Source organism: Cygnus olor, chromosome 3, assembly GCF_009769625.2.
Source record: "Cygnus olor isolate bCygOlo1 chromosome 3, bCygOlo1.pri.v2, whole genome shotgun sequence".
Lineage (NCBI taxonomy): Eukaryota > Metazoa > Chordata > Aves > Anseriformes > Anatidae > Cygnus > Cygnus olor.
This window is the reverse complement of record NC_049171.1, coordinates 13,688,982-13,702,288: the sequence shown is the minus strand read 5'-3', so window position 1 is coordinate 13,702,288 and position 13,307 is coordinate 13,688,982. Positions and strand designations below refer to the sequence as shown.

At 36.9% G+C, this 13,307-nt stretch overlaps 1 long non-coding RNA gene across 1 annotated transcript; it reads right to left on the bottom strand.

Moving 5' to 3' along the window:
• Positions 1-3,718: 3,718 nt before the first annotated feature.
• On the bottom strand, positions 3,719-12,094 carry LOC121067887. The gene is made up of 3 exons (XR_005818500.1): positions 12,017-12,094; positions 10,444-10,533; positions 3,719-3,861 (listed from the first exon to the last, which is right to left on the bottom strand). It is a non-coding gene; the product is annotated as an uncharacterized LOC121067887 (long non-coding RNA).
• Positions 12,095-13,307: the final 1,213 nt, after the last annotated feature.

The following is a 13,307-nucleotide window of genomic DNA, read 5'->3' as shown; positions in this document are numbered from 1 at the left end:
TTGTTGGGATGTGGTGGGGTACACTTCTGGTTTTGGGTTATATTTTAGTCTCTAGATATATCAAGCCATTTGTGTAACTCTCCAGAGGATTCACAAAGAGCTTCAGTATGTACTGCAAGGGACTTGACTACATAGGTGCAGTATTACCAAGAGACTGAGCAGGGTCACTTTTTTCATCTGTGAAGGGTAAGTCTGTGATTACCTCTGCTGGGGCTGCTGTGCATTCATGTCCTGTTGGCATCTGTGGATCAGAGGGTTTTTCTCTGGCTCTGGTCTCTGTGCTTGAGTCCTCTGCAAGGAGCTGTACTATTTGTATGTCCATCACAGATATGACCTTCTCTTTTTCTTTCTTGTAGAAAGAAGATAAAAAAACTTATTCTACCCCAAGCACCACTGCAGGCTGGGAGATGAGTGGTTAGAAAGCTGCCTGACAGAGAAGGACCTGGGAGTATTGGTTGATAGTCAGCTGAATATGAGCCAGCAGTGTGCTCAGGTGGCCAAGAAGGCCAACAGTATCCTGGCTTGTATCAGAAACAGTGTGGCCAGCAGGTCTGGGGAAGTGATTGTCCCCCTGTACTCGGCTCTGGTGAGGCTGCACCTCGAGTACTGTGTTCAGTTTTGGGCCCCTTGCTACAAGAAGGACATGGAGGTGCTTGAGAGAGTCCAGAGAAGGGCAATGAAGCTGGTGAGGGGTCTGGAGAACAAGTCTTACGAGGGGGAGCTGGGATTGTTCAGCCTGGAGAAGAGGGGGCTCAGGGGTAACCTCATCACTCTCTACAGGTACCTTAAAGGAGGTGTAGCAATGTGGGGGTTGGTCTATTCTCCCACATGCCTGGTGACAGGACGAGGGGGAATGGGCTAAAGTTGTGCTGGGGAAGCTTAGGTTGGATATTAGGAAGAACTTATTTAGTGAAAGGGTTGTTAGGCATTGGAATAGGCTGCCCAGGGAAGTGGTTGAGTCACCATCCCTGGAGGTCTTTAAGAGATGTTTAGATGTTGAGCTTAGTGATATGGTTTACTGGTGTAGTAGGTCAGAGGTTGGACTGGGTGATCTTGGAGGTCTCTTCCAACCTAGATGATTCTGTGTGATTGTGTGTGAACAACTTGGAAATCAGAATTAATTACTTGTTCTCACCTGCTCTTATAAATTTATGAATCTATTGAACAATGTAGATCCCAATAAAATGACCGAAGTGCCTTCCCCTCACAGTAGAGGCAAGATACTCCTGTAACTTGCTTCCTATCTTATCTATGGGAAGACTGCATTTCTCTTCTCATGACAGCTTTAATAAGATACTAATATTTTGGTAATGGTGATGCCTTTTATAAACTTGAATATTAATTTATATATTTCTTATTTATGCACATTCATTCAAAGTCCAATGGAACAACAATAGATGACTTCCTATTACAAAATCTGTATTAATACTTTTCCTTTATCCATGTGCCCCATAATACTGTAATAGCTTTGGCTAATTTATATGACAGCTTTCCCTGTCTACAGTAGTTTGTAGGTACCATTTTTAGAAATTGCCACCTTCTAAATCACTGGTGAATTTAAACAAGAATTTACATACAATAGTCATCTAGTTCATACTTTAGATCCAGTACACCTCTTTTGATCTTTTTAGCTCTTTTTCGCTTGCTGTATAATTTCTTTTACTGATATTTTCACTTGATACAAATCTCCAAACTTTCTCTGCATGGGGGGGGAAAAAAAAACACTATCATACAGTCTTCTTCCTTGCCTCCTCACTGAACATACGTGTAAAAATTAGCTTTTCTACCAGGGCTTTATCTTTTCAAAACACAATTTTTATAAATCAGTCTTTTTTTGGATTTAAAGACTCTATGGCTTCCCCTGATCCCAGTGTGTTTTTGAAAGCATTTTTTATTAGTTTTGACTTCTCCATGGTTTTCTACAAATTTTTTTTGACTTGCCTTGCTAAGGTTTTCATTTCATTTAATCTGTTAGATTTTTTGGACTTTCCTTATTCAATACAGCTTCAGTTTCCTGAAATATGCTTTTTAGCTTTAAAAATCTCTCTTGCCTTAGTGTTAGATTGTAGCTTTTTTTTTTTTTTGGTGTACTGTTTAAGGTTTACCTAACCATTTAACTAGGTTTGAGGTATTTCTATCTTCTGTTTCCAAAACATATTTGCTATCATTTGTATCAATTTTCAATCTGTTGAAAAATACAGATAGGGTATTATCACACAGCAGTCTGCATGTGACTTGCAAATATATTTCCCTTCTGGCTGTATCTTCTAATTCTTGTTTAACATGCTTTCCCATTTTATGCATCTCTCCCTAAAATTAGGCATTGTCACTGTGGGTGGATAACCTCTGTTCTGCTTTCTGGAACATACTCAAATTTTTATACTCAGTAACTTGGCTTTATACATGTTGTATTGTGTCCAGGACAGCTCTTCATCTCCCTCAGTTTTTCCAGCAGAATCTATCTCCTTTCATGCCCTCTGTGACTAGCACCCATGTTAATCATGAGCAATTATCATGAACTTATGCAAACCAAGCTAATGCCATAACACTTTTTCTGCTCTGTAGCACTGGGGTTTCTATCCCAGAGATGGAAATGATCAGTGATACCTTGAAGTTATCTTTGATCTTGCCGTTGCTCAGAGATCTTCCAGTTAGCTTTCAGAGTTCAGCTTGTGCTTTGTTAGAGTAATTCATCTCTGAACACTCTGAGATGTCTTCTATGAACCAACATATACCTTCCCTGTGTCATTTGATATACATTGGAATTCCACTTCCATACATGCCAGTTCTGTTCATACATGGAAAAGAATTGGATGCTCAGCATTGTGTGGCCGAGAGGAGACATGAAAATGCATTGAACTATTGTACTTAAAACTGTGTTGACGTTGCTGGTCTACTGTGCATCTTAAGCATTATCTTGGATTTTTTCTCATGTGAAAACTTACTGTCTTCTACTGTGTGTTCAGACTAAAACAAAAACTCATTACAATTTGAGGGATAAAATTTAATTCATGTTGCAATTAGTTATGCATGTGGTCATATTAAGGCATAGTGTGACTGTCACATGTCATATGGCTCTGTAGGAATTTAATATATCCAGATGGATTTTCCTGTAAAGATCCTGGTAATGACTCACAAAGACAAAATGGAATCATAGAAAAACTGCACTAGAAATGCTGTCACACAACTTTTAAATATGGTATAGAAATAAGTATACTGACCACTTAAGGTTAGTCCTAACTCCTCTTTAAGGAGGATACAATGCTATGAATCATTTCTGAGACTAGACCAGTTTTCAGAAAGGATGAGTTTCAGCAAATGCAAACAGATTTCTGCAAAGTAATTTCCATTCCAATCCCTATGCCAGTCAAGCTCATCACAGATGAAATGAGCCTGCGATTTTGCTTTTTGACTATCTGAAGATCAGATTCCCTTGCAACTTCCAATTTTCCACTCATATTTTGCTTGTGATTGTTTATGGTTCTGGTTTGTTTTTCTGTCATTTTTCCTAGAACTAGGTTTCTTTTTTTTCTGAAGGATGCTTTAATGGAATCATTTATTGAGTTCTGCTTTATTATTATGATCTTTTATGTAGGGTATTCCATGTCTCCATCATTTCTTAATGATAGCCTTAGGAAGTGTCCATGTACTAGCACTTTAACTAGGATTTGCCAAAGACATTTTCCTCATCGATGTTTTTCAAAAACATAATCTTGAATTGAGACAAAAACGTTTAAATTTTTCACTGAAAGACAAAGGAAAATACAGTATTTGGAGAATTAAATGTTTTCTATTGTTCTTCAGTCTGTTCCATGCTGTAGACAATTGTCTCAAAAGCTGTCCAGTCCCCCAGGCAATTATCTATCTGGAAAATCAGGCTTCATGAGGGATCAAATACAGAGTTAGTCCTCTTGCTGCAGTTTTACTAAAAGCTACAGTATCTGGGAGCTGAACAACTGTGGAAGGCAATAACTCAGGATAGAGAAGCTCTGACAGACTTAACACATTATCATGAAACAGATTCTAAGAAAACAGGAGGATTTTTTGATAAAGGAGTATGTACATTAATGGCTGAGTTTAAATCATATCTTCTGAAGTTGAATGTCATTTGATTACATTCTATCTTTTTTTCAGATATTTTTTTTTCTGTTTTTCTTTTATGGTCAGAATTTGCAAATGCTTCCACTTCAGTTGTTTCCTTTTTCCATCATTTTATGTGAATTGAAGAGAATAGCTTGAGACAAATTTCTTAATTTGTACACATGAGAAGTAATTGTCTTAAGATGTAATTGCTTGAAAGCATTAGGAACTACTTCTCCTAATATTGCTTTGTGATATTTGATCAGTTTGTGTGCATACAGTTGAAATAGTTCATTATTACTGCTCTATTAGTTTTAATTCTTTTAAATGTCTCACAACACTCCATTCTCCATTTGCTTTATGAGGTCAACAGTACAAATCTATCACATTTTTAATGCACTTAAGGTTTAGTTCTACATGTCCATTTTTATCACCTACATTTTTTCTTTTAGGAATAGTTTGGAATAGTTTTTGGCTCCCATTACTCAAGATCACCCACTTGACAGTTTAACTCGCTGGTTTTACATCCACTTATTAACTGTAGCCTATTCCTTTTTCTTTCTCTGCTGTAGAAGTAAAAGCAGATGCTGTATACCCTGATTGTTTTCAGAATGGAATTAATCAATGTCAGAAACTCTTGCAGATCTGCTTTACAGTTTTCTACCAAGGTAGAATCACTATAGAACTTAGCAGAGCATGAACTAATGTTTAAAACAGCAACTATATATCTAAATAACAAATTAGTTTGCTTCACTAGTCTCAGAAAAACACTTCTGCTTTTCAGTGTCTATTTCCAGGTGTAAAAGGAGCTTATGACAATTTTGAGGAAATTAATCTCCAAAAATTCAAGAAATTCAACTTGAATTTCTAGTTATCTCTAAGTCTGTAATTACCACCACAAGGAGAAGGGGGGAAAAAAACATACAGGCAATAATTTGCTGACAGATTCAAAGCACATCTTAGAACATTTAAAAGCAAGGACTATTCAACCACCCCTGTATAATAATGCCAAGTATTATGTCTAATTAGGTTCCTAAAAACTTGCTGATCATACTTCCACAGAGTCTGATTTCCCTTTTTTCCCTCTGTGCTGATTACACATTTCTATTCATTTTCTATTTTTTAAAAGCTACAAACTATTATCACCACCACCTGAATTTAGTGTTCTCATTTCACTTTACAATCATTGCTTTATTCTGGTATCTGGCTTATTTCCTTCATTAGTTTTTACCTTCTGTGAATGCAGTTTGTGTGGTTCTAACTGCTCTAACAAAGCTCACCATTCAATTTCTTTTATTCCACTTGCTCAGCAACACCTGCTACTTTTTATGGCATTTTAGTGCTCAGAAAGATGGCAGATTGACAGCCTTTAATGCAGAAGTCTTATTTGTATGGTTACAATATCTGAGCAACCTGGAGCAGTAAAAGATTTTATCAAGGTACCTCAGCTTTCCTGGAAAGGCCACTAATATGGTATTTAGTCCAAGTTCTCACTTCTAAATCTTCTCGGGAGCTTGCAAGTTGTAAAGGGATTTTGTTTTTTTAAATGGATCGCTGCCTACTGGACTTAGATAAATTGGCAATTTCTGCCTTAGGAACACACAAGTTCTCTCATAGGCCAGAAAACATCTATCAATTGCCTGGTCACAACTCCTGCATTCCATTATCAGTTCACAGTACCTGCTCACCCTCCACAGAAATAATCAAGAACATCATAGTATTTGTTCTAATCTAGCTCTTGTGAGATGGGTAAATAATTCCATTCCCATTTAAGTGACAAGAACATAGGGTAAATGAGATTAAAAATGAAGTTCTGTATAGTATTTAGGCACCTGAGTTTATACAGCTAAACACATTTGTTTGATCTGTGTTTAAATGATTTGCTTAAGTCCACATGGACAGTCTATCTAAAAGCACAAGGTGTTTTAAGCCAGCTAAACCCACCACTTTAATGACTTAAGCATTTATTTTTGAGATCCAAACCACTGAATATAAAAATAGATTTTGTACCTTCAAGTAAAGATGGAAACATAATTAGAAACAATCTACCTCTGGAGCCATTTTATCAAACCATTCTTTTGTTTGAATTAAAAGAGTTTGAAATATTTGGTCAAGTGCACTGAAGTTGTCACAACTTAAGACATTTTTAGTTTCCATAGTTTCCCTCCTTAGAAAATCACTATTGGCATTATTTTGTATCTTTTATACTTGAATGATGGAGGAGTAATGTAGATCTTAACACTAGCCTCATGCTACTCCATGTCCAGTGGCTTAGCAGACAGACTAATTTTAAAAAATGCAGAAGAACCATGCAGTCCATTTACAAAGAGGGTCTGATAATATCCACTTAACATTATATTGTCAAAGCACAGATCACTCAGCTACAAATAAATTGTCAACTGTTCAGATGACTGGATTAGTATATCAATGTCCTGGATACTTTAAATTGACAGAAAAGATCAAAACATGGTGATCAAAACACAGATGAGAAAAACTCGAAAAGGAATTTGTTCCATTCCTCTACGCTGATGCAAAGTTTAAACTAAGAGCTAAACTGCTTCTAGCTGGTCAGGATAGCCCATTGGTCTATGTATCTTGTTCTCAAGCTTGCTTTGTATGGAAAAAAGTGAAAGAATAACAATACTTCTCTAGATGAATCACATAACATTGCCATTTCAGATCTAAAATTACATGGATGGGGGCATTTCTGAATCATAACCTTTTCATTTAAGACTCATCTCTGTTACCATATCGTAAGCTGTTTGTGTTTGTTACAGACCACAGCCACTAATCAGTTTTGTTTAGAACACCTATAATCAACCTTCTCATTAGGAACTAATAGCCCTTGGTTAAATTAAAAGACAGGTAGTCAACCAGCTCAGATGATGCTAATTAACAGATCACCTTTCAATTTGGGAAGATAAGTCTTCTTGCTGATGTATTATGGTACAGAACAAGTTCTGAGATTCGCATTAATATGTGAAATGTTTCTTTCTTAGTTAATAGTAAAGTGTTTTGTTTTTACCTGTCCTAGTATTTAAATTATGTGAAAACTGCAAATTTCATAGAGTATACATGTAGTAGAAGAGATGAAGTATGCTATCTACACCCATATTCACTGTCTTGTTACTGTAATGCTTTAAAGGCTCACAAACTTCATCCTTTTGGTGTGAATATTAGTAACTATTGTGCACAAAGTATGGTGTGCTGCTTTCTGAGATGTTATGGGATCTAAGCATCTACAAATGTTGACATTTGAGTCAAAATCCCAGACAGAATATATTCTGAAAAAATATGAACTATTCCTCAAGATGGAGTCATTCACTGTTTTCTATTGAATTGGCTATTCATCAAAAAAGACAAGTTTTAAAATTGTATAGTGCCACTTTTCATTAGATTCATTTCAATGAAACTTCATTGTCCACTGTACAGAAGTTTACATTTGAACTGATTGTCTAGATTCCTTTCATAGTAAATGGAGAGAGGCACATTTAGTAACAATTCATTTGCTATATTTTAAAATTTGTCTGAGAATTAGATGAATTGTTGCTTGAATATTTCTGTTGTCCATATTTATGTGAATCCTCTGCTTTACATATAAAAATACCAATAGGTTCCACACAAGGGCTTGGGGAGGGTATGAGGGGGGCAAAGAGTTCCAGAGTGTGGCTTTAAGGACACACTTTAAAGTGATGATAAGCTTGTCATAGCACCTGTCCATGGCAGGAACTTCTATGTGAAGCAAAAGATCATTGGCACATTTTAAAGCCAGAGTTCCTCACAGCTGTGTGTACCTAAGAACAACCCCTTCCTATAACAGATTCAGAACTTTGTTTGACAAGAGAACACAGACAAAAGGAGAAATTCAAATCCTTGGCCAAATCTGTACAACAGTCTCTTATCAGCTTGCACACCTTTGAATCTTCAGGGACTACTAAAGAATTGCAAGCAATACAAATAGAAGTTAAGAACAACACTCCTTATATTCATTTTTTCCTTAGGCTGCCACTAAAATACCAGTAAATGCTGATTATGGCCACACTTGAAACAAGTTTCTTTAGTGATACTACCTCAACACTTGCAAATGCATTGTTTCTAGTGAACCAAATGCCACTTTTAAACCTGTCATTATAGAACAATTTGTTTTTAGATTTCCAGACAAAAATGAATTCCCTCTCACTGGAACATTAACACTGAAATGTTAGGTTTTTTTAATTGAAAAGAGGAAAAGATGGAATTCCTTAAATTCAGTATGAGTTCTGTGTCCAGCTTATTCTAAAACATTTTACTCAGTAACAAAAACTTCCAGATGTCTAGGTCATTTTAAAAGAACATATCCCTATTGTTAACAAATGTTGACAAAAAAAACATGACAATGAACCTTAATATTTAAGCTTTTTCCATAATAAAACATGACTGTAGTCTGCCTTTGTTGAAAGCACTGAGACCATAAGGGGTTCTTCACAATCCTCCTGCTGTGGAAGTAATGTCAAACTGCTACTAGCAGTACTATAAGTCAACAGTTTAGCTCCTTATTTTTTATTATAATTTGTGAAAAATAAAAAGATAGCATAGCATCTGTGACTGAATTAGAGATACATTCAATGGTGGGAAAACAAAATTAATGTGGCAGAATGGTTTGCAGGAAGATATTTGTTGCTATATGAAGCTGTATTTTGGCAAGTTACTCTAGCACTTCCTGTCATGCAAAATTAGTCCCAAGTCAAAAAGGAAACAAATATATGAAACTTAAAAGCATAACACATTGAGGTACTGTGCTTTCAAATGACTGGCTCTGAAAACATAACATTGATACTACAAGGGTTTTAGTGCAGTATCTACTTAGAAGGGTCTACTATTTGAGCAGGTATTTTAAAAAGCCATAAGACAAATTACAGAAGACACAAATTACAACGAAAAGGAAGATACAAAATCAACTTTAGACCTTCAAGTAATTTGTTTACTCAAGATGGTAATTTGAAATGACATTATTTAAATGTTGCATTAGTTATCAGAGGAAGTAATTTAAATATATTGGTCATGTTTAATAATCATTAATATAAGTCTTCCAAAAGCATACTTTCCATTCTTTTTTTACTGTCTAACGTCAGCATATTTCAACCAGTTTATAGTACAAGCTCAAAGCTAGGAGAGTTGGTATAGCTGTTTCCATGTAAGTGTCTGTTAGAAAAAAGTCATTAGTTCTCACCAGGCCCATTTTCATAAATTGTGTTGCATATCCAAAGCTCCACATGTGATATTGTTCCTTGATCTTGCATTTGTCGTAAATATCAATATACATGATACTCATTGAGACTTTCAAGGAGTGCAAAATAGATCCAGGATTAAAAGATGTTTCTATGCATTCATAGATGAGATATAACAGAATGTGATAGAGAATTCTCCTAAAGACTAGAAATTACTTTCCTAGGAAGGAGGAGCATCGTCATTTCAAATTTGCTCTTGGTTTCTCACCTCAAGATTCTGTCCCCTTTGAAGCAATTTTGCAAGCCTACAGCAGACAGATAATGGTTCAAATTCTACTTTCTAGTGACAACACAAGACTGAACCTTAACCAAGATAACAGAATTGATAACATGCCATGACCCAGATGGTTGTACCTGGAGAGGATACATCTATCTGCCAAATTATTTAAATCCAGTTTTCTTTTGTATCCTGGTCCCTATAATATTCACACCACTAATATATTAGTTTGCTCTCAAATGAAACTAGAATACTGAGATAGTTTACTCCATGCACCACTGTCTAAAGTCACTATTGACAAGAGCAGAAGTATGCATGTTTTCATTCTACATTGTCCACAACACACAATTCACTTTACCCCCCAAAAACTTACCATGCCTTTCCAGGGAACTCAACATCAAAAGGTATAAAAATACTGCTTTGAAGAATTGTGACACATCTTCATGTTATACTAAACTGAACAGGAAAAGCTTTTTTTCCCTCAGATCCACTGTCTGAAGTCCGAAGTAGCAGTCACAGCAATCTAATTGCCATGCTAAGTGGGCAAAGCCTTTCTGCCTAGATGAGGCTGACTCTGAGGAATGTGGTCACAAGCCACTTTGTATCTTGAGGTACAAAGATACTATCTAGGGATAATTTCTGAGGGCAAGAATGCCTTTAGCCATGGAGACATAACCAGTGACTGATGTGAGAATGAGATTTCAGATAGGTAGAGACTCTTCTCTGACAAATCTTGTTTTTATCAAGACACACTGTGGATAGAGCTGCAAATGATCAAAGCATTCAACAAAACCCTAAGTGGGTTTTGTTCGTGTTATTGAGTATACTGACTCCTTTTCCCTTTTGGCTGCATTTGCTATTCCTTCAAAAAACACGTACTTGTTTTTCTCCATCTCTGAGGACTCCTGAAGGCTTGCAAGTAAGAAAGAACCACTTTAAACTAAAGACTTCTTATGCTGATAAGTTGAGCTAGAAGGAATAGAATGGCTGTGAATTAGAGGAAGAAGTAGAAGCGGAGTTAGGCTGCAGTTTTATTCACCTCAGAAAAAGGCTCTTTTGCTGCACCCTCTCCTTGTTGATGCCACTAAGAAGAAGGAGGGGGAGGCTGTGGTTTTGAGCCATCTTTGCAAATTTTTTTGTTGAAGTATTTTTGTTTTTTTTAATAACTGTTCACTGTAGGTGCAGTGCAAGAGAGCAGTGACTGTGATGCCAGGATCCAGACTCTCAGACAAGTGCCCTTAGCTCTAGGCTAGAATCATGCTCTTTTTATTGTTTCTCCTTCATGCTTATAACTTGCTTGCTTTGTTGCAAGGTGGTGCAGACTCAGTAGGAAGTGCTGCAGTAAAAGGGCCTATGGTTCTAACATGGTCCTAAGAAAAAAAAACTCAGGGATCAGTCTCTCCCTGGGTGTATTTCCCAAGTGAGGATAGCCTGCAGCACAGCTCTCCTTGGGCTAGCTCTCCACCAACTAGGCTAAGTCTAAAAAGGTAGATAACATCTTCAGCACCTGCTGTCATGGAAAAGAGCATCAAACTAATTTTAAACCTATTCCCAGATAGAGAGCTTTACTCTCTGGCTCCTGAGTGAACAGCAGTATTCATTTTTCAGTGTTATTCAGATGGAGCCAGACCTGTGACAGAGTCCTGGAAAGGTAATGGTTGTCTCTAGCAATACTCCTGCACAGCATGCTAGCTTTCTAAATCACCTTCAGAAAGCACATCTCACTATCAACTGAACGAAGAGTTTACCTACCTATTTGAGTAGGTATAGATTGCCCTGCCAGTGTGACTATTGTTTGTCTTAACACACAACCTGAATCTTGTTTTAGAAATAAAAGCTTACAGAATGTCCATATTAGCTCAAATATGGTTAAAATTACACTATATGAATATCAAGAAAAAATAACAGATCTAACTAGAACATTCATTAGGTAACTTTTCCCTCACAATTCTCTATTCCAGGGCTTGGAGCTCCCCAGTGTTTGACTGCCTGGGCTCAGGGTCAGTTTCAATAGGAAAGCTGTGCATCCTTGAATGAGAGCTGTGTAGAAAGAGCTGTGTGAAAAAAATGTTCTGACAAGCAAGGATCTGTCCTCTTCAGCAAGAGATACACTGAAGTCCAAGCTCTTGCCTTTTTTTCTGCTGTCATGCCCATGTCTGACTGTGCACTTCGCTGATCTGGACCAGACCCTGACCCTTGGCTTCCTGGCTTGACCATAGGAATGCCTTGTCAGTATGGATGGACTTGCCCCACTTGCTTCACTACAGCTCTTGTCTGCTGGTTTATCTTCCCTTACTGAGTAGCTGTGGCATGTTGACACTTCATTCTCCATTTGTAACAGTACAAGCTAGGTCATGCTGTTAAAACTGCTGTCACTCACACAATTTTGTACAGCACTTTGGACCTGAAGCTAATAATGGAGCTCAAGAAAAGTCTTTAGCACATTACCAACTTTCTTAGCACAGTGAACCATAACAACATTGCTCCCTCTAATCTCCTATCCTGAATATATCAGTCTGGTTTTCAACAGTCTGTGTTTGGAAATTCCAGGTATCTCAGCAACCACATTCTCATCTTTCTGTGACACAGTAAGAGAACTTCTTTGCTTTGGAATATAACAGATGCCCAAACACTGAATCAAAGATCCATTTTAGTAGAGGAATTGAAACATGAACAATCTGAGGCAAGTCTGCTGTCCCCAAAAAGTCAGTTGGACTACTGACATGGTTCAAAGTTATGCATAAGGCTTAAGCACCTTTTAAATCATGAACAAATAGGGAAGGTTTAATGTTCATGCTCAAGTTTGCTCAGCTGTGGAATGAGCTGACAATCTAAAATCTGACAGCTCTTAAAGTGCTCTACCTCCTTCTTTTTTAAGGTTCTGTTACGTTACTCAAATGACAACAGAAGAAGGGTAAATTGTCAGAAGCAAAGAAGGGAAAAGGACAAAATTTGTTAAACAGACCTAGCTGTTAAATAGCTAATACAACAGCAGAAATTGTAAAATAGAAAACTGATAAATAAGAGGAAAGAAAAATCTAGATTGATATTGCTTTTAACAGCTAACACTTTGTAGAAGGAGAAAGACTTGGCCTGCATTTCATAGGGTCTCTATAGAATGAGTAGGTGTACTGCATTCCACCAAGAGGTGAGTTTGTCAGGTGAGCAAGTTGCAAGAATGGAGCAAATAAAAACATGACATGCAGTTCCTAACTTCAAAAAATTTTTATAGTTAAAATATTTTCTTTCAATGCAGGAAATAATAGCTTCTCATTTATTTTACACAAAATGAAAGAAAATAAGTACAACATATCACTCAGGTAAATTTGTGTTTGTGTTAGTACTTAGCATAAGACTCTTATTACAGTAAATCTGCATTAGGAATTTCATTAATACTAAAAACAAGACCATAAAGGGGAACAGTAAAAAAAATTGGTTACAGGCCCTCTAAGAAATTAAACACTTTAATTGCCATGCCTTCTGGATACTTAGGCACGTAAACAACATGCATAATGCTGGACTCCCCCAGTCAGCCCGGTCATACCCTTAGGAACCTGCAACGTTTTGCGAGGGAACAACCTTGTCTCTGACCTCTCTCAGGAGAACTGTTGATTTCCTTTCTGAAACTTTAAAATACTCTTTGCACAACTACACAGATTTATCAAGTCTTGCATAAAGACAGCCATCTATAGACAGCTGATGTATCATGTATCCCCAACTTGTAGGCCTGCAGTGCTGAGCTG